A 27269-nucleotide genomic window follows, 5' to 3' on the forward strand; every position below is an offset into this window, starting at 1 on the left:
AAACAGGAGAAGGGGCTTTTTCAAGGTTCACAGTTTTTATTAATCAGAGCAAGATAACGACTGTAAAACCAGAAGGAGAAAGAATGTGCTGCTCGCAGTTCAAGAGTCAATCTTTTGTTCGTTTATGTGACGAATCATCTTCGAGCTCCCCTTTCTCCAGGGTGGACTTGAGTATCACCTTCCCACTGATGCCTTCCCTTGCCACCTGTGTTTACATTTACAAGCCTGTCTCTAAAACTCGCTACCTCCCCTTCTTTCCTTATTGTTTTCCATAGCGCTCATTTCCCAACACAGTGTAGATTTCCCGTGTTTATTGTGCCTACTTTATGAATCGCTCACTAACGTTTCAGCTCTGTAAGGTCAGAGGCTTGTATTCATATCGTTCACTGTGGTCATCTCAGCACTTAGAATGTGTGTGGCACATAGTAGGTGCTTACAGTGAGTTGAATGGTGGCTCCCCCAAAATACACGTCCACATCCTAAGCTCTAGAACCTGTAAATGTGATCTTACTTGGGGGAAAAAAAATCTTTCAAGATATAATTATGTTAAGAATCTTGAGATGCTATCACCCTGGATTACCTGAGTGGGACTTAAATCTAATGACAAGTATCTTTTTAAGCAACAGAAAGGAAAAATCCATTGAAGATGGAAGTAGAGATTGGGGTGATGTGGCCATGGGCCCTTGAGCCACAAAAGGCTGTAAGAGGCAAGGAAAGATCACCCCCTACAGCCTGCAGAGGGAGCACAGTATGGCCTTGTTGATACCTTAATTTCAGACTGACTTTTGACTTTCAGAACTATGAGAAAATAAATTAGTTGTAAGCTGTGCAATTTGTGCCAGTTTGTGAGGCTAACTCAAGGACACTAACATGTTCAATAATTTGGTAGTATGAATGAAGGAGTAAACCAATGAGCTCCCAGTGTGTGGCATGCACTGCACTGGGTACTGAAGACACAATGATAAACAAGACAGACAAGAACAGTGTCATCTTGGAGATACGATTCTGGAGGGGGAGACAGACAATAAAAGTGCAAATGATGAATAAGTTATTAGTGATATTTCTCATAGTGCTTTCCTATGAAAGCAATAAATAGGGTGACAAACGTATTTGAAATGACAAGAGGGATGGGGAGCTGGTGAATGGTGCTGTTTCCTGAATACTTCCAACTGCCTGCCTTCTGGGTACTTCATAGGATTGTGCTTCCTCGGCCCCTTGTGGTTGGGTAGGGCTATGAAACTTGTTCTCACCAATGCTTTGTGAATAGAAGTGACAGCTCATTTAACTGCCATTGTGAGACCCTCCAGAGCTCTCTTTCTTTATGCCATGGCAATTAGCAACCAGCATCGCTTGAAAGAGCAGCTGTTCCACCATGCTGGGTTCCAGAGGCAGTAAATGTGGGCCAAAGCTCCCAGACAACACCCAATGTTCATGAGCACGAGTGGGAAACAAATCTTTGTGTAGTTATAACCTCCTAAGATTTGGGGCTGTTTGTTACCACAGCATAACCTTGCTTACGTTAACTGTTATAGGTGCTTAGGGAAAGCATCTCCAATGAATTAATGTTTGGTTTGTGATCTGAATTGTGAAAAGGATCTAGTCATGTGAAGACCAGGAAGAGAGCTTTTCCGGCAGAGGGAACAGGTGCCAAGTCCCCAAAATAGGAAATGGCTTGGAGTGTTCTGGGAACTGATGAGACACCAAGGGATAAAGTATAGTGAGTGAGGGGGGGAATGCACAAGCCAAGCCAGAGACATAAAGAGAGGCCAGATCAACCACAGCTTTATAAGCCATAGTCAAGGTTTTTTCTTTTTCTTTTCTTTTTTCAAGAGTTGGGGTCTCACTCTGTTGCCCAGGCTAGAGTACAGTGGCACAATCATAGCTCATTGCAGCCTCAAATCCTGGGCTCATGCAATCTTCCTTAAGTCTCTCAAGTAGCTGGAACTACAATGTGCACCGCCACACCTGGCTAATATTTTAAATATTTTTATAGAAATGGAGTCTCAGGCTGAGCATAGTGTCTCGTGCCTGCAATCTCAGCACTTTGGGAAGCTGAGGTGGGCGGATGATAAGGTCAGGAGTTCGAGACCAGACTGACCAACATAGTGAAACCCTGTCTCTACTAAAAATAAAAAAACTGGCCAGGCGTGGTGGTGCACCCCTGTAATCTCAGGTACTCCAGAGGCTGAGGCAGGAGAATCACTTGAACCCAGGGGGCGGAGGTTGCAGTGAGCTGAGATCGCGCCACTGCACTCCAGCCTGGGCAGCAGAGTGAGACTCCATCTCAAACAAACAAACATACAAATAAACAAAAACACAATAAAAGAAATGGAGTCTCACTTTGTTGCCCAGTTTGGTCTCAAGCTCCTAGTCTCCAGTGATCCTCCCACCTGGTCTTCCCAAAGTACTAGGATTACAGGCATGAACCACTGCTCCCAACTCCAAAAGTCTGTATTTTATCTGAAGCACAATGGTAAGCAGTTTTAAAAAAGGCAGGACATAATCTAAATTATGGGATCTCTCTGCTGGGAGAAGAAACTCAACAAGAGGCTGCTGAGAGTGAGGGCTTGGATGGGGGGCTTGGACTAGAGATGAGATGGAAGGAACGGAGAGATTGGACACTTTAGATTCAAAAGGCATTTTAGGACAGAATCAGCAGGGTCAAGCTTGCCTGCAGGGTGTGTAGCTTTGGTAGCTGGGAGTACGGTGGTGCCGTTTCCCAATAGGGAAGTTTGGAGAAGACTGGCCTCCCATGGGCTGCCGCACTGCGTAGTGCTGGAGGGGCAGCCTTACCCCAGAGGCAGGGCAGGGCCAGGGATGTGACCTGGAAGAGGGCACTAACTGGTCAAACGGTTACCTTGGCCTGCTGACCATTGCCTCACTCTAAATAACAATTGGCACTTTTAAGCCGGGCACGGTGGCTCACACCTGTAATCCCAGCGCTTTGGGAGGCAGAGGCAGGTGGATGACCGAGGTCAGGAGTTTGAGACCAGCCTGGCCAACATGGTGAAACCCCATCTCTACCAAAAATACAAAAATTAGCCAGGCACAGTGGCGGGCGCCTGTAGTACCAGCTACTCAGGAGGCTGAGGCATGAAAATCGCTTGAATCCGGGAGGCAGAGGTTGCAGGGAGCCAAGATCGTGCTGTTGCATTCCAGTCTAGGCGACAAGAGCAAAACTCTCTCAAAAACAAACACAAACAAAAAAACAAAATAAACAAACAAAAAGTTCACTTTTTAGTGCCATCTAAGGTTTTCACATTTCTTAATGCCCTGACTTTCTTAAATCAATAATGAAAAAAAAATTTCTTTTTTCTTTTTAAGACAGAGACTCACTCTGTCAGCCAGGCTAGAGCACAGTGGTACAACCAGGGCTCACTGTAACCTCTGCCTCCTGAACTCAAGTGATCCTCCCATCTCAGCCTCTGAAGTAGCTTAGATGACAGGTGGGAACCACCATGCCTGAATAATTTTTATAGTTTTTGTAGAGATGCATATTTGTTATGTTGCCCAGGCTGGTCTCAAACTCTCGGACTCAAGAGATCCACCCATCTTGGACTCCCAAAGTGCTGGATTACAGGCGTGACAGGCATGAACCTCCATGCTCAATCTAGTTCGTTCTTTCTTTTTCTTTTTTCTTTCTTTCTTTTTTTTTTTTTTTTTTTTTTTTTTGAGACGGAGTCTCATTCTGTCACCCAGGCTGGAGTGCAATGGCACAATCTCAGCTCACTGCAACCTCCACCTCTTGGGTTCAAGAGATTCTTGTGCCTCAGCCTCCCAAGTAGCTGGGATTACAGGCACCCGCCACCATGCCCAGCTAATTTTTGTATTTTTAGTAGAGATAGGGTTTTACCATGTTGGCCAGGCTGGTTTCAAACTCCTGACCTCAGATGATCTGCCTGCCTCGGCTTCCCAAAGTGCTGGGATTACAGGCATGAGCCACTACACCCAGCCTAGTTCTTTCAATTGGCTTGATGTATTATACTTATTGTATTATTGTTATATGATAGTACTATATATTACTTTTTTCTCTCTTCTTGCCTATTGAATATAAATATTCCAATTGCTCTATAAAAAGATTTTTAAAACCATCAAGGCAGCCTGTGAATTCCTTATATTTGTGATCAGGTAAAATAATGCCAGTATACCACTAACAGTGCCTGGAACTAAACCACAAAATAAACACTAAATACGTAATGTTACTTACTGCTATTATTGTTGTTATATGGTAAATATTTTGACTTGGTATCTTGTAATGTTCACCTTCTTTTGGTTTCTGTATTAGTCACTAAATCTGTGTAATCTGACTTCTTTTAAACTTCTGAAAATAAGGCCATTAATATATGAATTACAATGAAAGTGAGTAACTATGAGGCCCCTTTTTTTTACTTTTTATCTGCAGTGAATTATTGACTTCAGTGGATTTAATCAGCACTCCATTGCCATCTGAGTGACCCTGAAAAACAGGAATATTTTTAAGTCAAATTCCACATTTCTTCCATGGCTACACACAGTATTTGGATGTCAATATTTCTTCTAATGAGTTTCTACACGTTACTAGCCTATTGATGCAGAGTGAGGGTGGATGGCAGGCATTCTTGGGTGCTTATAAAACTCCCCTTCTCACCCCAGCATCAGCACACACACCGGCACACACATGCACACCCACCCAGCATCTTTTGTGCCAACACAGTCATTACTGCATTCATGGGCCAGGACAACGGTAAAACTGGGCCCCTTCCTGGACTCAAGGCTGAGTCTGGTTTAGTCTAAAGTGATCGTCAGGATGCCATCACCTTTGCCAATGATCAAGGATGGGTGTGTTGCAAAATTCTGGCCAATGAGGTATGTACTGGGAAATTTTCTTCATTATTGAACAAGAGTACAAGGAAGGAATGTTTTTCTGCTCCTAGATATAATCTTCTCACCTTTTCCAAGGCCAGTATATACGACCCATGAACGGAGCCAGCTGATGCCCTGAAGAGAATAGCAGAATGAAAAGATTACGGCTGGGTGCGGTGGCTCAAGCCTGTAATCCCAGCACTTTGGGAGGCCGAGATGGGCGGATCACGAGGTCAGGAGATCGAGACCATCCTGGTTAACACGGTGAAACCCCGTCTCTACTAAAAAAATACAAAAGACTAGCTGGGTGAGGGGGCGGGCGCCTGTAGTCCCAGTTACACAGGAGGCTGAGGCAGGAGAATGGCGTAAACCTGGGAGGCGGAGCTTGCAGTGAGCTGAGATCCGGCCTCTGCACTCCAGCCCGGGCAAGAGAGCAAGACTCTGTCTCAAAAAAAAAAAAAAAAAAAAAAAAAAAAAGAAAGAAAAAAAAAAAAAAGAAAAGAAAAGATTAAAAGAGCCTGGATTAACCAGGCATGGTGCTGTACGCCTGTCATCCCAGCTACGTGGGAGGCTGAGGCAGGAGGATCACTTGAGCCTAGGAGTTTGAGGTTGCAGTGAACAATGATCATGCCATGGCAGTCCAGCCTGAATGACAGAGCAAGGCCCTGTGTATAAAAAGGAAAAGAGCCTGGGTTCTGGAATTAACCAGCCCTGAAACCACTCTAAGTCAGGAGTTCTGATTATAAGAAATACTTTTGTCCTAACTGTGTAAGCCACTTCTAGTTGTAGCTTGCTAACCTGCATCTCAGAGCAGAACATGCCAGGTGATAGAGTATCTGCATCATTTCAAAGTTCTCTTCAGAAAACAGTCATTCACTCAGCAAGTATTCACTGAGCACCTATTATTTGCCAGGCACTTTACTAGGTACTGGGGATTACAGTGATTACTAAGACATGGGTCCCTGTCTAATGTCACTAACATTTTGTTGGGTGAAACAGACATTAAATGACTAATGCACTTAAAACAATTTATTCAACTAAAATAAAGATAAATGCTATAAGGAGACATATAGGGTACTAAATAAACCATAGCTAAGGTTCTGGAGGGCCTGTGAAGGCTTTCAGGGGAATCTGTATTTGTGCTGAGCCTTGTGGGATGAGGCTCAGGTCTTGACTATGGCCAGGAGGAATGGGTTGCCTTGAATGAGTTGGACTAATGGTGAATTAATTCCTATAGCAGGGCACACATTAGTGAATTCTCATACTGCTATAAAGAAATACCTGAGACTGGGTAATTTATAAAGCAAAGAGGTTTCATTGGCTCATAGTTCCACAGGCTTTACAGGAAGCATGATGCTGGCATCTGTTCAGCTTCTAGGGAGACTTCAGAAAACTTACAATCATGGCAGAAGGCAAAGGGAGCGTGGGCACTTCATACAGCCAGAGGACGAGCAAGGACGGGGCGGGGCGAGTTCTACACACTTTTAAACAAGCAGATCTTGCGAGAACTTACTCACTATCGTGAGAACAGCACCAGGAGATGATGCTAAACCATTCATGAAGGATCCGCCCCCATGATCCAATCACCTCCCACCAGGTCCCACCTCCACCATTGGGGATTACATTCAACATGAGATTTGGGTGGGGACACAGATCCAAACCACATCAGGTCACGTTGCTGCCAGACAAATTCAGGGCTCTGTTTGCAACGAGTCAGGGGAACAGCTACGAGCAGGTATCGCAGAGAGTCTGCACTAGTGTGAATCTTAGTTGACCAGCAGAAGCCCTTCATCTCAAAAGTCCCTGTCATTTGCCAACAGAGGAGCCTGTTTCTTCCTAAAGTCTCTGAGGCCAGTATCCCTTGTAGAACACATTTTTAGGTTACCCCTAAATTCCTTTTTTTTCTTCTTGTTTTACCTCTTGCAGATATAACAGAGATGAATTCTTTATTGGGTGTGGGTGACTTTTTTCTTTCCTGGAATAATGTCTATCAGTGTCTACAAGAGCCAGTTTCTCAGATCAATCACCTCAAACATTTAATGGACATGTGCAGCACATCCCCCAGCTAATTCACAAAATCTTTAAAATTCTGTGTCCAGTTAATCCATATGTAAGAAAATTTAGGTGACTTCTTCATCTAAGGTCTGCCAAAAAGAGTCTTGGCTAGATTAAGTTGTTCTGACTGTATTATCTGAATTTAAGAAAAATCTAACTATCTTTACTTTTTATATAACGGGATAACAAATTCAGAAACCTCTCTGGGGATGGGAGTAGGAAAGGAAGTGGAATTGTGTGCGGGAGGCAGTGAGGCAGATAGAACAAATCTGTCATCTTCAGTAGATTATAAATGTTTCAGACAGGCGTGGTGGCTCATGCTGCTCATCTCAGCACTTTGGGTGGCTGAGGCAGGAGGTTCACTTGAGCCCAGGAGTTTGAGACCAGCCTGGCCAACATAGCGAGACCCTGTCTCTCCAAAATAAAAAAAATTGGTTGAGTGTGGTGGTATATACCTATAATCCCAGCTACTCAGGAGGCTGAGGTGGGAGGATCGCTCAAGCCTGGGAGGTCAAGGCTGCAGTAGACACTGCACTCCAACCTGTGTGACAGTGTGATACCCTGCTTCACCAACCCAGAAACACAGATTTTAAATTTTTTAAGGGCAAGGACCACATTGGAAGAGGCAGCTTAACATGATGATTAAAACTTAGGGCCTTGTGCTCGCTTTGGCAGCACATAAACTAAAATTGAAATGATACAGAGAAGATTAGCATGTTCCCCTGCACAAGGGAAAAAAAAAAGAGTTGGGGCCTGGTTTCAAAGGCAAGTTCTGCTACTTACTGTGTGATCTCTGGAAAGTTACTTAACCTCTCTGTGTCTCAACTCATCTCTATAATGAGAGTAGAAACAGCAGCACATACTTCATAGGATTGTGCTTTTGTAGGAAATACAGTCAGAAATAAACTTAACTTTGTTTATATAAAATGTATGTAAAATGTCAACCTCTTTTGCATCATGTTGCACTTTGGCAGTCTGATAAATCCTATAGACCCCTTCTCAGGATTATATGTTTAAATGCATAAAATAAAATATATGGATGACAAAGAATTTATAGAATTAAATACCGTTATCAAGATGTTTTCAAAATTTATTAAACAGAATACATGCGCTTCTTTAATGATTCATGAAACAAGATCTGGAAGCAAGTCTAATAGCTTACGTAATTTCAGGAAACAATGAGCATAAACAATACTTTGGGATTTCTGCAACAACTGTAATGTCATTTAAAAATATCCATGACTTTTACTGCTGACAAAGCCATAGGTGCCACAATGGAAGAAAGTGCTACTTTTTAGTTTGAGGTTAATCAAAACAGAATTGTAATTTTTCTCCCCAAATCTCAGATTAAGAATCCAGGTATAGGCTGGGCGCGGTGGCTCATGCCTGTAATCCCAGCACTTTGGGAGGCTGAGGTGAATGGATCACTTGGGGTCAGAAGTTCAAGATCAGACTTGGCAACATGGTGAAATCCCATCTCTACTAAAAATACAAAGATTAGCTAGGCGTGGTGGCGGGCACCTGTAATCCCAGCTACTCTGGGGGCTGAGGCAGCAGAATCGCTTGAACTGGGGAGGCGGAGGTTGCAGTGAGCCAAGATAGCACCTCTGCACTCCAGCATGGGCAACAGAGCGAGACTTCGTATCAAAAGAAAAAAAAAAGATTGCACCATATGCATTTTTAAATTATTAGTCCTTTGCAAACAAAATTTTAAATAACTGTTTAATCATTACTTCCACCTTCCACCACCAATTGTAAGAAATTTAGTTAGCTTCCTGAGTTCTTGTTAAAATCATGCTGAGAAAGTATTTTTGTCAGTCTGCGTGATGGATTTCCTGAAGCAGAGAGCCAGGTTCCCAACTCTCTTGCTTTCTCCTCATAGGTAATGAAGACCATCTTCCACCAAGCCTTCCACACATATAAGATGGACATAGACCCCAAGCAAGGGACACAGCAGTGCTTGTGTGCAGTGCAGCTCAGGGGCAGGCTCTTTGAGATCTTGCTTTCCCACAGACCAGCCACTGCCACCTATATCCAGGGCAAAGGCAAGGCGGTGATTGTGGAGAGGTAAGTCACCCATGTGCTCAGCTTCAATGCAGGTGAACCACTGTACAGGGCAGCTTCCAAATACCTGTCTAGAATGCGCACCTAGTTGTCTAGAGTACCTCCTGAATAGTTGACTAGAATGTGCACCTTAGCATGGGAGTGGGTGGGGGAGAAGACGGGAGCAGAGACATATGTTAGACAAGCAGGTTCAAGACTCTGTCTGTCTTCCTGGGTGGATGAAAAATTCTTTAAGGGCAGAGTCTTCAGAGGCAGTAGGACATAATGATCTCTGTCACTTGCTACTCCCTAATACTAAACCTCTGTCTGCCTCTGTTTCCTCAACTGTATGATAGGAATTTTTTTTTTTTTTGAGACGAAGTGTCACTCTGTTGCCCAGGCTGGAGTGCAATGGCGCAATCTTGGCTCACTGCAACCTCCGCCTCTCAGGTTCAAGCCATTCTCCTGACTCAGCCTCCCAAGTAGCTGGGACTGCAGGCTCATCGTTCCACAGGCTTTGCAGGAAGCATGATGCTGGCATCTGTTCAGCTTCTGGGGAGGCTTCAAGAAATTGAATATATGGAACCATGAATAAAATAAATTAAATTTAAATTAAGCTATTTTAATATCTATTTTTATGCTGGGCACCACGCCCAGCTAATTTTCTGTATTTTTAGTAGAGACGGAGTTTCACCGTGTTAGCCAGGATGGTCTCCATCTCCTGACCTCGTGATCGGCCTGCCTCGGCCTCGCAAAGTGCTGAGATTATAGACGTGAGCTACTGCACCTGGCTAATGATGGGAATATTAATAGTATATCCCTCATAGGGTCATTGTGAGATTCAATGAGTTAATACACATGAAGTGCTTATTACTGAATGGGCACGTAGTAAGAGCTGAGTGATACTGGCTATTATTTTCCATCTCTTTACCTCTGTAGAGGTTTTTCTGTACCTGGCACAGAACATGAGCAAAATAATTTCTGAATAGTTTTATTTAGTTATTTATTTTTCTACTTCCAGACAGGCTCATATTTACTTTTACTTTTTAATTTATTCTTTATTTTTTTGCAGAGACTGGGGTCTCAGTATATTGCCCAAGCTGGTCTTGAACTCCTGGGCTCAAGTGATCCTCCTGCTTTGGTCTTTAAGGTGCTGCAGTTACAAATGTGGGCCGCTGCATTCAGCATGTTTACTTTTTTAAATTGATGAATAAAAATTGTATATATGTATCAAATATAACATGTTGTTTTGATACATGTGTACATTGTGGAAGGGTTAAATCAAGCTAATTAACATATGCATTACTTCATATACTTATTATTTTGTAGCGAGAACACTTTAAATCTATTTTCTGTGGTTTTCAAGAATACTATACATTGTTATTAACTATAGTCACCATTCTGTACAATAGATCTCTTGGAACTCCTTGTATCTAACTCAAATTTTTGTATCATTTTCAATTGATGCGGAAAACTGAAGAAAGTTTATCATTAACTATCAGTAGCACCAAAGCTGATTCAGACAGGTGCTATGGAATGGATAAAACAATGACCGTTGAGGCAGACAGCCAAAGCCAGGTTCAAAGCCAGGTTTTATCACCAATAATCTGTGTTAAATTAGCAAAGTTACCTAACCTTTCCCTACCTTCGTTTCCTCATTGGTAAAATAGGGAAAATAATAGCATTGACCTCACAGAGTTTCTGTGGTAATCAAATAATTAAATAATCCACGTGGTTTAGCACAGTGCCTGCAATATACTATTAATTGTTCTCGGGGTTATTTTCTGTTTACTATGTAGCAGTCTCTGTTCTAAGCACTTTGCAAGCATTATCTCATGTAATCTTTACCACATTCCCCAAAGGCAGACATTAACATCACCCACATTTTCCTGACGGAGAAATGGAGGTATAAAGAGGTTACTCAGCTAAGGGCAGACCTGGATTTGCACACAGGTGTTAAGCATCCACTTATACTGTACACTCCAGTTGGATTGTAGAGCTATTTTTAGCAATCATTAGAGATGTAGAAAGCATTAAGGGATGGCCAGGCTCGCGCCTATAATTCCAACACTTTGGGAGGCTGAGGCGGGTGGATCAGGTGGTCAAGAGATCAAGACCATCCTGGCCAAGATGATGAAACCCTGTCTCTACTAAAAATAAAAAAATTAGCTGGGTGTGGTGATGGGTGCCTGTAATCCCACCTACTCGGGAGGCTGAGGCGGGAGAATCGCTTGAACCCAGGAGGCGGAGGTTGCATGGAGCCTAGATCGCACCACTGCACACCAGCCTGGTAACAGAGTGAGACTCTGCTCAAAAATAAATAAATAAATAAATAAATAAATAAGCATCAGGGACTAAGAAAAAGGCAAAAATAAAAAGATTAGGAGAACAAAGTAAGGGCATAAATTTATCCTCATGTTTGCAGCTGAAGAAAAGGATGTTGGAGCATTAAGATTCTTACCCAAGCAGCCACTGTAAATAGCTAAGCATCTCACTTTAAAGACACTTCTCTTAGCAGCGAGCAGTAGACCTAATACCTCTCTGACCTTTATTGTGAGAATTCAATCAAGCTTCCAAGTACCTAGCCCATGAGGAAATGAGAGGGCGGCAGAATGACTTTTTGCATACAATTCAATTTCTGCCTGGTCTACAAAACATAATTTGTTGCCTAGAGGAGCTAAATCAGGCTGTTTAAATCCCTAGTCAGTGAAAAATAGTCTCTTGATTTATGAAAAAAAATCAATAAATGTATGCTGATTTAGATTAGTGCAGCTACAAACTATATATATGCCATGAGTCTTTTTTTTCCTTTCAAATTGCATGTTAGCGTGACTTGTAGAAATGAGTGCCAGATGACACGTTTGAAATAATAGCGTTGGTAATAATGATAATAAAAGCACCATCATAATTACTGTCACTTATTAAGTGCCTGCCCTGAACTAGGCATTATTCTAAAAACTTTCTGTTTGTTATACTATTTAATTTTCTCAACAATCTTATGAGAGCAGACTTCTGATTAAAGATAGTCCTCTGAACACTTACATTTATGGCCACTTTCTCCTGAAGGTCCATTAAAATGGTGAAAAGCAGTACTTTTTATTTTGTTTTGGTAAATCAATGCGTAAGGATAAAGAGAGCAGGAGAGACAGTTATAGACAGAACATTTTGGAATCTGAAAATCAAAAGAAGTCTGTGTGATATAACTTTTTGGATTAGGTTGAGCTCAAGTAGCAAAAAGCCCAACTTGACAGTGATTTAAACACATGAGGTTTATTTCTTTCATGTAAGTATGAAATTGGTGAGAAAAGAGTAGGCACGACAGTTCCTTAAAGTGGTCAATGGCCTAAGGTCTTTGCAGCTTTCTTAACATTGCTGGTGTAAGACTCTCATCTCAAGGTGCAGTAAAGCAATTTGAGTTCCATACGTCATGTCCATTTTCCAGTTGGCAGTAAAGAGGAAAAGTGGGATGAGACAGGTATGTACCTCACTTTAAAGACACTTCTCTTAACCAGGCATGGTGGCTCATGCCCGTAGTCCTAAGGCAGGAGGTGGCACTCAAAAAAAGTAGGCCCTTCTCTTCTAGGTTTTTAGAATCAGATGTCTTTCATTCAAGATATTAATCTCTATTAGGAATAGATGTTATTTAGGTTTAGTAAGCTATTTTAGTATCTATATTTATGACTAATCAGAGTCTAATTAATTTACCTTTATTAAACAAATGCTCTGTTAGAAATGTGCTTGGCTTTTGAGTCTGAAACACCTAGCACTGTGCCAGCACTTACTAAGATGCTAGCTCCAGGATTAGCTCTGGGAATAACCACAACCATGTAATTTTATCTCCTTTATTCTTGATGTGCCTGTCAGCATAATAGAGGCAGGGCAGCCTCTCTAAATGGTGGCTGGGATATGCAATGAGGTGATGTATATAAGCCCAGGCAGCATAAGTTCTCTCCCAGATGGTAATCTCTTTTCATCTCTTCACCCTTTTGGGACCTCTAAGAGTACCTATGGCACACTAGCCAAGGGTAGTAAGGATCCTTTGTTTGGAAACAGTATTTTGCAATTTACAAGTTCACAACCATACTCTCTTTTGGAGCTTGTGATGTACACAGTACTGTCATGAGGAGTTGGAAGAAAGTAGGTTCTGGGGCAGTCCTGCCACTTCTCTGATTCGGAAGCAAGTTTTACCTCTTAGCCTCAACTGTTAAGTAGGGATAATAAGTTTGGTTACCTCACAGGGTGACTAGTAGAATGACATGATTTCTAGCAAGTGCTTACAACATAGTAAATGTTCAGTAAATGTTAGCTTTTATCATTCAGTGGGGACTATTAGCCCATTAGATGACAAAATGAAGATTCAGAGAGCCCACAATGACTATACTAATAATTAATAAAGGTAATATTCATTGACCGAAGCCATATTAGGTGTCCAGAAAGCAGTCCTGGTTGAGATATGGGAGGGGAACAGTGGCTGCCAATTTTTTGACATTTAATAAACTTTCATTAATGTCTACAGTGAACAAAGGTCCATGCTGACCTTCATGCTTGATTCTAAAGATTCCAGGATGAGCGTAGTTGGGCGCAGTCCTTAATCTGATTGTTCTTGCAATAAGGGGAAGACGAAGAGGTGTGCCTTGACAACTGCACTGCTATGTACTAAATGCTATGCTAGAGGAAAGCATGTGATCTACCCATGCAAACACAAACAAAGAAAAAGATGCATTAGTTATTGCAATTAGTGATTGCTGTGTAGCAAATGACCCCCAAACCTAAAATAGCAATGAATATTGATTTTCTCACACAGTTTCTGAAGGGCAGGAATTCAGGATGGCTTAGTAGGATGGTCTGGCTCACGGTCTCCAGTAAAGTTGTCAGCCATGACTGCAGGTATCAGAAGGTTTGATCAGGGCTGGAGGATCTAAGACAGCTCACTCCTAGCTAGCAAGGTGATGTGGCCACTGGCAGGAGACCTCAGTTCCTCGTCCTGTAGATGTGCTGCCTGAGTGTCCTCCTGACATGGTAGCTGGTTTTCCTCACAGCACGTGACCCAAAAGAGAACAAGGCAGAAGCCACATGTCTTTTGTAAGGTAGGCTTGCAAGTCACATTCTGCCATTACACAGGTTGGCCCTATTTTTGGTGGGAAGGACTATATGAGAGGGAAAATATCAGGTGGCAGGAACCACTGGGCCACCTTGGAGGCTGGCTACCACAGAGGTCAACTGGCTCTATCCGGTGGTTCAAGGAAGACTTTCTAGAAGAGGTGATGCCTAAAACAGCTAAGTCAGGAACAATAGTTTATAACCTGGGCTCCCTGGACAGAACTCAAGGAGTCTGTAAACTTGAGTCAGGGGAGATAGGATTACATCTTCATTTTCACATAGCTATACTGAAATTTAACATTCTTTCAATTATCAACATAAGAAACCCATGGCAGTGTTGTTGGTAATACCTGTGACTTTGTCACCAGCAGAAATTACCAATGTTTTGCTTGCATGTATGGTCAACATGGTAAGACCCTGTCTTTACAAAAAAAAATTTAAATTACTATTATTGTAGATATCGTGAAATACTACTTACATTAATCAGAATTATGACGCTGGGTACAGTGGCTCATGCCTGTAAGTCCAGCACGTTGGGTGGCCAAAGGAGGAGGATCATTTGAGGCCAAGAGTTTGAGACCAGCCTGGGCAACATAGTGAGACTCTCGTTTCTACAAAAAATAAAAAAATTAGCCAGGCATGGTGGCACATGCCTGTAGTCCCAGCTACTTGGGAGGCTGAGGCAGGAGGATCACATGAACCCAAAAGTTTGAGGCTGAAGTAAGCTATGACTGTACCACTGCACTCCAGCCTAGGTGACAGAGAAAGACCATCTCTAAAAAAAAAAAAAAAATTATAGTGATTGTTAGACTAATTGTTCTCACTCAAAAGTGGGAGTTGAACAGTGAGAACACATGGACACAGGGAGGGGAACATTACACACCATGGCCTGCAGGGGATGGGAGGCAAGGGGAGGGAGAGCATTAGGACAAATACCTAATGCATGTGGGACTTAAAACCTAGATGACAGGTTGACAGGTGCAGCAAACCACCATGGCACATGTATACCTATGTAACAAACCTGCACGTTCTGCACATGTATCCCAGAAATTAAAATAAAAAAATTAGAGTGATGTTAGACCTCACACCAGATCTTGATATTTAATGCGTAATTAATGAATTACAGATATTTTATATAATTTTGTTTTTAATATGCTAATAATTATATTTCAATATACTTGCCTTTGTAGCTGTGTATTTTACACTATGCAATTAAGCACATTCTTTTGAGAAAGAAACCATAAATGTTACTAGGCTGCCAAACAGGTCTATAACACACATATATACAAAAGTATTGAGTGCGGAAGGATGAGGAGGAATTATCAATTAAAAGGAAAAAAGAAAGGGTATTACAGGCAGAGGCAAGAAGTAGGCAACTGTGTATGTATACTTGTGTATTACTAAGAGCTTCAAGTCCAAAAATGGGAAGGAGGTAAATGAAGCTGTACACACAATAGGGACCAGTTCACAAAACCTTAGGCTAAAGAACCTGACCTCAATACCATGTGGTAGTAAAGGCTGGGATAGGAGAGCCAAAAATTCTTGATTTATGTATTTATTTAATAATTATTTCTTTTAGAATATATAATTCATGTACAAATACAAACTTTAAAGTGAATACAGCAGAAGGCTTCCTTTTGTTACTTGCTGCGGCTACTCTGGAATATTCTGCAATCCAGAGGCCACCACAGGTTTTTTTGCACTCTCAGGAAAACATTTTTATGTAAGGGAATGGCTGTTCAGATTTGCATCTTAAGTAGCTTACTCTGATCAAGTTGCCAATTGAGACAAGGCTTTATGGAGAAGCTGCTGGTGACGGTGAGAAGCAAAGCTAGGAATATGAGAGAATGTTATTCTTTACTTTCTAAGGGAGTGAACCACAAAGCTGTTTGAAGATTCCACACATGCAAAGAAAACACAATTCATTTGCTTGGTAAGTTCAGATTTCTTGTGCCAAACATGGGAAGCATTACAGCAAGGTGATTAAAAATACTGCACAAGCCAGCGAGGTGGCTTATCCCTGTAATCCTAACACTTTGGGAGGCTGAGGCAGGAGGATTACTTGAGGCCAGGAGTTCAAGACCAGCCTGACCAACAAGGTAAGACTCTTTGTCTCTACAAAAAAATTTAAAAATTACCCAGGTGTGGTGGTGTACTCCTGTAGTCCCAGCTATTCAGGAGACTGAGGCAGGAGGATAGTTTGAACCCAGGAGTTTGAGGCTGCAGTGAGCTGTGTTTATGCTACCATACTCCAGCCTGGGCAACAGTGTGAGATCCTATCTCCAAAAACAAACAAACAAACAAAAACCCCAAAAAACAAACAAACAAACAAAAATGCAGACTTGCAGACTTTAGAATTGAGAGATTTTGGATTGAGTCTCTGCTTTACCATTTGCTAAGTCTTTGCTATTTGCTAAACTAAGCCTCAGTTATGGCTTCTATAGAGTAAGGCTTTTAATACCCACCTCTATGTACTCCTGATGATGGCATATCTGATAATGCTTGGAAAATGTTCCATACAGTCATGCATTTACTTTAAAGTCAGATCTAACATCAGAGTTGTGCCTCATATTTGAATCTTAAGGTTCTTCCAATCCAGCTCTAATCACCAACAACAATGATAGCTAACACGTACTGAGTGCTTACTCTGTGCCTGGTGCTGTGCTGAGTGCTTTGTAGTCATCACTTCCTTTCTTTTTTTTCCCTCACTCCCTTTCTCTTACCTTTGCCTGTGCATGTCTGTCAAGATCTGGAGTGAATCTTGGGCTCCAGGCCCTAGACTCTTTGGAAGAATTTACTTGCAAGATTATAACAGCGATGGATCAGAGCAGGATTTCAAAATTTTGGCAGCCAAAATAAGACACTCTAAACAGGCAATGAAAGACTGTAAAGCCTGTAATCCCAGCACTTTGGGAGGCTGAGGCGGGTGGATCACTTGAGGTCAGGAGTTCGAGACGAGCCTGGCCAACATGGTAAAAGCCTGTCTCTACTAAAAATACAAAAAAAATTAGCCAGGCATGGTGGCAGGTGCCTGTAATCCCATCTACCCAGGACGGGGAGGCTGAGGCAGGAGAATCACATGAACCTGGGAGGCGGAGGTTGGAATGAGCCAAGATTGTGCCACTGTACTCCAGCCTGGGTGACAGAGCAAAACTCCGTCTCAATTAAAAAAAAAAAAAAAAAAAAAAAAAAGACTTTAAACAGAATGGACTTGTTGCTGTAATTTCTGAGTGCTTGGGTGCAATACAACTGTTCCCACTGGAGGGTGATTTTTTTCCCTGCAGACGGGAATGAAGTTGGACTGAAATGCAGTTTTATCAGTGCCAGCAAGTTAGCCATTATATGCTATGGGTACATTGAAGCTTGGGGCTTCCGTGAAGTTTCCAATAAGTTTCCAAACTTACGGGCCTAATTTCCAGAAGTTGCAGTAATGAGTGCACTCACCAAGGGAGAGGGCCTAAGTGTGGCCCAGGAGAAAATGTGCTTTATTGCTGAGTCCTGCGGACTTTCATGATAAAACAAAATCAGGCTCTCCCTGTTACGCTTCAGGGAACCCATTTCTTAGCCTATCATAGCTGCTAGGTTTACAAGCTACTTAGTTTAATGGATCTCAGTTTTTTACATTTCACACAATAGAGAAAAGCCTTGGTTTGTTGTTTTTATGGATATTTGTGCATTGTTTTTAATGAGGAGTTTTATAGTGAGATTATCAACTTTATCCATATGTCAAGAAAGACCATTTTAAAAATGAAAAAAACACTGACCTGGCATGGTGGCTCATGCCTGTAATTATTATTCAATTTTTTGAATTATTCAAAATAATAACAATAGTAATAAAATAAAAATGAGAAAACAAAACAATACCCTGCCATCACAATCACCTTCCATAGAAGATAAAACATTTTAACACTAAAACAGTAGAAAATACTATGCATGACCTGAGAACAACTTTTGCCAAGAATCTAATTAAGCTTCTAGTCTTACTTCCAGGTTACAGAAGACATAGAGACAGAGGAACAATTTAAATAGCACCATGAAGAAATAATCAGAAGACTCTTTGGGCACATTCTGTAAGACGGCATGACGTGGAACCTTTAAATGTCATTGTCACAGGGAAAAAGAGGGGATGGGGGTCACTGCTCCAGATTAAATGAGACCAAAGAGACAAGCAACCAAATAGAATGCATGGACTTTGAAGACTTAGTGCTCAGAGGGGGAAAAGCTATAAAAGACATTTTACAAAAAGTGAAGTGTAGAGTTACCATATGCCCCAGCAACTCCACTTCCAGCTATGAGAAACGAAAACACATGTCAGCCGAGAGTGGTGTCTCCTGCCTGTCATTTTAACAGTTGGAGAGGCTGAGGCAGGAGGATTGCTTGAACTCATGAGTTTGAGACCAGCCTGGGCAACACAGTGAGACCTTGTCGCTACAAAAATAGAATAGAAAAGAAAACACATGTCTACACAAAAATGCGTATAGCTGCATTACTCATAATAACCCAAACAGTGAAAACAACCTAGAAGTTCCTCAAGTGATGAATGAATAAAATGTGGCACATCCATAGAATCGAATATTATTCTGTCATTAAAAAGGACAAAGTATTGATCCCTGCCCTCAAGATGAATGAACCTCAAAAACATTGTGCTAAGTGAAAGAAGTCAGATACAAAAGACTACTTGTTATTTGACTCAATTTTTAGGAAATGCCCAGAGCAGGTAAATTCATATAGATAGAAAGTTGATTAATGGTTGCCAGGGACTAGGGCCTATGGAGAATGAAGAGAGACTGCTAATAGGTTTCTTTTTGGGGTGATGAAAATATTCTAAAATTAGATAGTGGCGATGATTACAGAACTCTATAAATATACTAAATACCACTGAATTGTACACTTTGAGGGGGTGGTGAATTTTATAATATGTGAATTGTATTTCAATTTTTAAAAACCCAAAATAATAGTTTAGGTACAATTAATTCATATAATGGAGATATCTGTCATTTTCTTAGGTATGAAAATGGCATTGGAGATATGGAGAATAATAGCCTCGTGCTTAGGAGAGGCCTGCTGACGTATTCATAGATCAATTGTCATGATGCTGGGAATGCATTTTCATCTAGCTGAGCCCACACAACAGAATGGGCTCTTTATAGCAAATATGGGCTGAGTAAGCTGACTTATACCTCTTAATCCATCACTTTGGGAGGCCGAGGTGGGAGGATTGGTTGAGGCCAGGAGTTGGAGACAATATATATTTTATATATATATATAAAATAAAGCAAATATGGGGGCAGGAGTATTTGAACATTCAGGGTACTCTTCTCTCAACGTTTCTGGATGTCTGAACATTTCCTTTTTTTTTTTTTTTTTTTTTTTTTGAGATGGAGTGTCACTCTTCTGCCCAGGCTAGAGTGAAGTGGCTCAATCTCAGCTCACTACAACCTCCTCTCCGAGTTCAAGTGATTCTCCTTCCTCAGCCGACGAGTAGCTGGGATTATAGGTACCCGCCACCATGCCTGGCTAATTTTTGTATTTTTAGTAGAGATGGGTGTTTGCCATGTTGGCCAGGCTGGTCTCGAACTCCTGACCTCAGGTCATCTGCTCACCTTGGCCTCCCAAAGTGCTGGGATTACAGGTGTGAGCCACCGTGCCTGGCCCTAAACATTTTCTTAATAACACATGCTGGGATGAGAGAAAAAATAATCAGAAAGCAATAAAAGTAGGACAGATGTGATCTCAGAAAATAAAAGGACAGTACCTTAAGTGGAATATATTTAGCTTAAGAAAAATTCATTTCTTTTTTCTTTTTTTTTTTATTTTATAAGATGGAGCCTCGTACTTCCATGCAGGCTGCAGTGCAGGGGCGCAATCTTGGCTCACTGCAACCTCTGCCTGCCGCCCAGGTTTAAGTGATTCTCATGCCTCAGCCTCCTAAGTAGCTGGGACTACAGGCGTTCGCCACCATGTCCGGCTCATTTTTGTACTTTGTAGTAGAGACGGGGTTTCGCCCTGTTGACCAGGCTGGTCTCAAACTCCTGACCTGAAGTGATCCACCTGCCTCGTCCTCCCAAAGTGCTGGGATTAGAGGCATGAGTCATTTCTTTTTTTCTAATTTTTCTCACTTTCCCATGGAGTTGTGAAAATCTCTTGGCACCCATCAGAGGACCAGAGCTGGGGATCCACTGTCCCGGAGAGGCAGTGCTCAGGGCACCTAGTTAACAGGATGAGTTCAGGGCTAGTGCCCTTATTTGGATTCTAAACCCAGCCACGGTTAGCTTTGGCTTGCCAAGTGGCCTTGGGCCGGTTACTTAAGTTTCTTGTGCCTCAGTTTCCTCATCTGTGAAACTTGGGTTGCTAATAAATGGTGACTGCTCGTAGGTGGTTGTAAGGATTAAGTGAGTTAATATTGGTAAAGGGCTTACAACCATGCCTGGCATGTAGTGCGTGCTACATGATAAATTGTTAAGTAATAAAACCCCATGTTTTTATAGCTATATGTGTTCATTTTCTATTGCTCCTGTGACAAATGACTGCAAACTGCGTGGCTTAAACAACACATATTACCTCACAGTTTGTGGCTCAGAAGCCTGAAGCTGGGTTAAAATCAACGAGTCAGACAGGAGGTGCCTTTCTGGGGACTCCAGGGCTGACTCTGGTTCTCTGCCTTTTTCACCTTCCAGAGGTTTCCCATTCAGATTCCTTGGCTCAAGGCCCCCTTCCTCCAACTTCAAGGCCAGCAGTAGTGGGTCAGGCTCCTCTCACATCGCAGCACTCTGACCTCCCCCTCTGCCTTCCTCTTCCATGCTTAAACACTCCTGTGATTATACTGGACTCCCTTGGATAATCCAGAATAATCTCCCCTTAAAAAAAAAAAAAAAAGGCTGCACCAAAGGCATAGTCTAGCTTTGTGAAAGGGCCTATGGCACAGAGTCAATGTAAAAACCCTATATGTTCCATCAGCTTAATAACAATAATAATTCCCCAAAATGGCCACAATCCACCACAATCATCCACACAGATCCATCCACCCTTTTCAATCTTCCTTTTTATTTTATCCAATTAATTAATTTTTTCAAGACCAGATCTTGCTCTGTTGCCAAGGCTACAGTGCAGTGATGTGATCTCAGCTCACTGCAGCCTCGAATTCTTGGCCTTAAACAATCCTCTGGCCTTAGAAACAGCTAAGGTTGTAGGCATGGGCCACCATGCCTGGCTGGTTTTTGTATTGTTTGCGGAGAAGGGGGTCTCACTATGATGCCCAGGCTGGTCTCAAACTCTTGGCAGCCTAGTGATCCTCTGGCCTTAGCTTCCCAGGGTTTGGGATGACAGGTGAGAGCCACTGCGCCCAGCCTCAATCTTCCTCCCTAATTAGCAACTTTAATTTCATCTGCAACCTTAATTCCCCTTTGCCATGTAACGTAATGCATTCACAGGTTCTGAGGGCTAGGATTTGGACATCTTTGGAGGCCTTTATTCTGCCTACCCCAGTACAGGAACTTTTGGCAGAATGAAGCGAATGGACTGAGCTAAGCAACCAGAAGAAGACTAGTGTGAGGACTCATATCACCAACTGGGCTTGGCCCACAGCTATAGTATTTCTTTTTACTGTTACTATTTCAGGGAATAAAACCCACATTTGACGAAAGGCTGATCATGAACAGAGCTTACGACAAGGCTGGTATGTGGCTGGAACTTACTACACAGAGTGCAGGAACTACAAAGGAAGAGGTTTTCGTGATTCTGAAATAACAGGAGAAATAGTAGTGTTTCAACAAGAGAAGTGTGGCTGCCGGCTGGCCAGGATATGTGACTGGTTCGTGGAATAAACTGAAATAGAACAGTCTTTCCTCAGTACCTGCATATTACTGGCATTTAATTAATACTGGTAGACGAACTGACCTCCTAGGCCAGGGCTCTTTTACTCTGTCAACTGATCAACCAAAGAAATCGGAAGTCCTCCAGATCCCCTTTAATGCCAGCTGAAAAATTAGAAATGGACATGGGTAAACCTAGATAAGGCATTAACAGGCAGACATATTGAAATAAACAGGGGAACGTTTTATTATCCATTATTTTTTCCCCTATTGAATCAAATATTGAACTATCACTGCTTAAATTAATTTTAGCTTAATGGTTTAAAATAGTCTGGCTTCTGCAATTTACATTTTAGATTTCTCATATGTGTTTGCTTCCTTGCATGAAGCAATGTTAAAGCGAAAGTCACCATTCAAGACATTACTGAGAGGCTGGATATGTAAAGAGACCAATGAGTGGACTGAAGAATGGAGGGGTGGATAGGGTGGTGATGGACGGATGGACAGATGCACAGAGACAGAGGGATGGGGAGATGAACTCTTAAAGGAGTGAATGCAGGAGTTAGAAGAGGCTACATTGCATAGTGGTTAAGAACAGAGGTTCAAATGCCAGCTCTGACATTTACTGGGTCACCCTGGGCAAGTTACTTAGTCTCTCCATGTCTCCACTTGTTCATAAAAATAAAGGCCATGTGGCTGAGCATGGTGGCTCACGCCTGCAGTTTTCAGCACTTTGGGAGGCTGATGTGGCAAGATTGCTTGAGTCCAGGAGTTTGAGACTGGCCTGGGCAACAAAGCAAGACCCAATCTCTACAAAAAAAATTTAGCCAGGCATGAATTTTATAGATAGGCTTGAGGAGGCAGTGTCTGATTTACATAGGGCCTACAGATTGGTTGCACCAGGTGTGACGTTTACATATTGCATAGGGAAGACTGGCCACCCCGCTCTAATCTTACTATGCAAATAGGCTTTCCACTTGGCCAGTGCCAAGTTGCCTGCTCCCTACTGCACACGTGGTTGGAAAGGAAAAAGAAGATGGAGCTGCCGTTTTGAACATGCCTAGTCCCAGGTAGCCTTTTCCTATTGGCACAGCTGCCAGCATTCACTTGGGCAAGCTTCTAGCTTGCCTATGTTTGCAGCTCGATTTTACAGGCTGCTCTTTGTTAGAAAGAAAATGATTTGGAGCCTGCTTTTCATCAAAAGGAAAACCTTATCAAGGGTTCCCGTACCCTCACTGTCTGCCTACATCATTTCTTTTTAACTCCTATATCAGTATCAATGGGGCCTAACACTGGGCTGAGCCAGGGGTGTGGAGGGAAGAGGTGGAAACAGAGAGCAATTGCTAAAGGGGCACTGAGGGCCCTCAGACATTTGCAAAGTTCTGACATAATTATTTTAACTATGCCTCTGTTGGCATCCTAGGTTACCACCTCCCAGACAACTACATCCTCCTCTCCTACCCTACCCCATTGGCCATATCGCCACTCTGTCACCCAAATTAAATCACTGTTAGTTCCGAGAGCAGCTTGACTGGATTAATTCCCTGTCAATCCATTCCCCACCCATTTGCTGGAGGACTTAAAACATGTAAATTTGGGCCAGTGAGGTGGCTCATGTCTGTAATCCCAGCACTTTTGGAGGCCAAGGCGGGTGGATCACCTGAGGTCAGGGGTTTGAGACCAGCCTGGCCAACATGGTGAAACCCCGTTTCTACTAAAAATATAAAAAATTAGGTGGGCATGGTGCTGCATGCCTGTAATCCCAGCTACTCAGGGTGCTGAGGCAGGAGAATGGCTTGAACCCAGGAGGCGGAGGTTGCAGTGAGCCGAGATTGCGCCATTGCACTCCAGCTTGGGCAACAGGGGTGTGAAACTCCATCTCAAAAATAACTAACTAACTAAATAAATAAATGCAAATTTGATTGTGTCACTCCCTTGCTTAAAAGTCTCCCTTGGCCAGACAGGTGCTTGGCTATTTATCCAAGAGGTGTCTCAGAGTAATTCTTCATAATACCCTCTTTCTCTCTCCAATGTGTCTCCGTTAGGAATATAAAGTTATATGGTCACCCTACTTAAGGGGCTCAGAGTGATGTTACCACTTCCCCTCCTCACCCCATCGCAAGCTTCTGCAGCTGTAGCCAACACTTGGAGTGTTCTAAGTGCTTATGCTGGTCAGTGCCTGTTTCCTCCTGTTGCTTTCAGATCCATTCCCTCCCTTTCTTCAGCAGAGGAGATTCTTCCCAGGTGCCCAAGCCCTCTGGCTTCTGAGTGGTTTCATCCAATGAGAAGCCCTGGCAGGTGACCTCAGGGAGCCAGTTATTCTTCTCCTTATGACCTCTGCAGGGTTTTCCTGCAGCAATTGTTCTTTCTCCAGGGTCCAGTCCCCTCAGGGCAGCCTGTCGTGGATGAGCAGTGACTATGTGGGCTGGTGCTGTGGGTGTTAAAGAATGAACCAAGACAGTTGTAGGTAAAAAAAGGCAGATTTATTAAAGACAGTAGAAAAGTCTGTTGCAAGGTTGCAATGGACAGAATCAACAGAAGGGGAGCTGACGGCAAGGAAACAAAGGCTTGCCGGAGAATTTTTTTTTTTTTTTTGAGACGGAGTCTCGCTCTGTCTCCCAGGCTGGAGTGCAGCGGCGTGATCTCGGCTCACTGCAAGCTCCGCCTCCCGGGTTCACATCATTCTCCTGCCTCAGCCTCCCGAGTAGCTGAGACTATAGGCGCCGCCACCACGCCTGGCTAATTTTTTTGTATTTTTAGTAGAGACGGGGTTTCACCGTGTTGGCCAGGATGGTGTCGATCTCCTAACCTCGTGATCCGCCTGCCTCAGCCTCCCAAAGTGCTGGAATTACAGGCATGAGCCACCGCGCCCGGCCACCAGAGATTTTATATAGTTTTAAAATGGTTCTTGAGCTGATGGATAACGCTAAGGTAGCAGGGAGCTAACTTGCATTCTTCTGTCAGCCGAAGTGTTTGATAAATTGCAGTGTTTGATGATAAGCATGAAGCTTGTGCAATATGTGCGTTATCTGTGCAGGAGGGCCACTTGTCTGGGTCCATAAAGAAAGGCCGACCTATAGCTTCCTCTTTGCTTTGACCTGGTCCCTCCAGCCTGACTCCTTTTTCCTAATTAGGACCCCACACAGCCCTCTTCTTGCCTCTGGCTGTCTGGCTTCTGTCATAGTTCCTTTTCATCCCTCCAGCCTGATTTCTGAAAATGACTTTCCACTCTGGTTTATCTCTCACTTGCATATCTAGCCCGAATTTCTCTTCTCAGCTATTCCATAACCCGTGTAATGAATTCCCTCTGTCAAATTCCAAATGTTTGCTGGTGCTGGCGGCTCATGCCTGTAATCCCAGTGCTTTGAGAGGCCAAGTCAGGAGGATCGCATGAGCCCAGGAGTTTGAGGTTGTACTGAGCTATGATTGTATCACTGCACTCTAGCCTGGGAAAGAGAGTAAGACACTGTCTCAAAAAAAAAAAAAAATCCTGCAGGGCATGGTGGCTCATGCCTGTAATCCCAGAACTTTGGGAGGCCGAGGCGGGCGGATCACAAGGTCAGGAGATCGAGACCATCCTGGCTAACATGGTGAAACCCCGTCTCTACTAAAAATACAAAAAAAATTAGCATATGGGCATGGTTGCGGGCACCTGTAGTCCCAGCTACTCGGGAGGCTGAGGCAGGAGAATGACGTGAACCCGGGAGGCAAAATTTGCAGTGAGCCAAGATTGCACCACTGGACTCCAGGCTGGGTGACAGAGAGAGACTCCATCTCAAACAACAACAACAAAAACAAACAAACAAACAAATCCAAATGTTAATACTGGCTTACTTTCCTGATCAGACCCCATCATATATATGATGACATGTGTTGTCTTATTTAATATCTTAACACAGCTGTGAGGCAGGCATTACTATTATTTTCATTTTTCAGAAAATGAAGCTAAGGAAAGTTGAAGGACTTGGCCAGTGTCACAGTTTGTGACATTAGTTGGGTTCAAAAGATAAATGACAGGAAACTAACGTGGGGACTCTCCCCTGTTTCTGCATACCTTATAGGTCTTGGTTTAAATTTGTCTTAGAACCTTCAATCCACAGTTCTTTGGGTTGACTGTTGACCTTATGCTAATTCATTGTTATTTCTGGATATAAGGAGTCTCTCTCTCTATATATATAAGAGACATAGCATTTGTTTTCATTTGTGTGTTTGAATGAATAGATGAAATACAAACATATCTTCCTAAATAATGACACATTGATTAAGAGAGTTTTCCATAAGACTGCTCTTCAATATTCTTCCTTATTGGTTACCTCCCAATGAGAAAATTATCAGAAGAGCTAGGACGATTCCCAGATCTCGTTAGTACATTGAGTTTTGCACCAAAGCATCAGGCTTAATTTCCCAAAGAATGGCAATTTAAGTTAAATCAGGTTTGCAGAGTTGTTGGGGTGTTCGTGTATTTGAGGTTGGAAAGGGAAGGATATGATCATCTTCAGGGTAATGATAATAAACTAATGAAACGTGGCTCCAGGACTCTTGCACTAGAACTTTGTGCCTCCTGCATACATTTCTTTTTTTTTTCTTTTTTTTTTTATTGAGACGGAGTCTCGCTCTGTCACCCAGGCTGGAGTGCAGTGGCCGAATCTCAGCTCACTGCAAGCTCCGCCTCCTGGGTTTACGCCATTCTCCTGCCTCAGCCTCCTGAGTAACTGGGACTACAGGCGCCCGCCACCTCGCCCGGCTAGTTTTTTTCTATTTTTTTTTTAGTAGAGACGGGGTTTCACCGTGTTAGCCAGAATGGTCTTGATCTCCTGACCTCGTGATCCACCGTCTTGGCCTCCCAAAGTGCTGGGATTACAGGCTTGAGCCACTGTGCCCGGCCTCCTGCATACATTTCTTTTGACTAATGCCAAATTGTGTTCAGTAAAAATTGATCCATCTTATGTGCATAAATTGTCAGTTATTGCAGAAGTAATCAGTCAAAAAGAAAAGAAAATTTAAATGTAGAAATCCTTGTTAAGACCTGGGCTTTAGCCTTTAAAATCGTGGGTGGCTAGGGCCATCTGGTGTGCAGTTGTGTAACTAAACATTGCTGGTTTTTTTTAACCTCATTGCTAATAATCAATGTGATTCATTTGTCTTTACAAAAACAAACCATTCTTCACTTGACCTTAGCCAAAAGGCCGAGAAGCGATTAAAAACAAACCATTCTTTTGTTTTTCTCCAACTTTTATTTTAAGTTCAGGGATACATGTGCAGGATGTGCAGGTTTTTACACAGGTACCTGTGTGCCATGGTCGTTTGCTACACAGATCTTCCCATGACCGAGGTATTAAGTCCAGAGTCCATTAGCTATTCTTCCTAATGCTCTCCCTCCCTGCAAGCCTCTCTCTGACAGGCCCCAGTGTGTGTTAT

The 27269-nt window shown here is 42.7% G+C and overlaps 1 non-coding gene across 1 annotated transcript; it reads left to right on the forward strand.

The window, feature by feature from the left end:
* The first annotated feature begins 7556 nt into the window (after nucleotides 1-7556).
* LOC126945191 (U6 spliceosomal RNA) lies at nucleotides 7557-7658 on the forward strand. The gene has a single exon (XR_007722355.1). It is a non-coding gene; the product is annotated as a U6 spliceosomal RNA (small nuclear RNA).
* The last annotated feature ends 19611 nt before the right edge of the window (nucleotides 7659-27269 follow it).

The sequence above is a fragment of the Macaca thibetana genome, chromosome 20 (assembly GCF_024542745.1).
Source record: "Macaca thibetana thibetana isolate TM-01 chromosome 20, ASM2454274v1, whole genome shotgun sequence".
Classification (NCBI taxonomy): Eukaryota; Metazoa; Chordata; class Mammalia; order Primates; family Cercopithecidae; genus Macaca; species Macaca thibetana.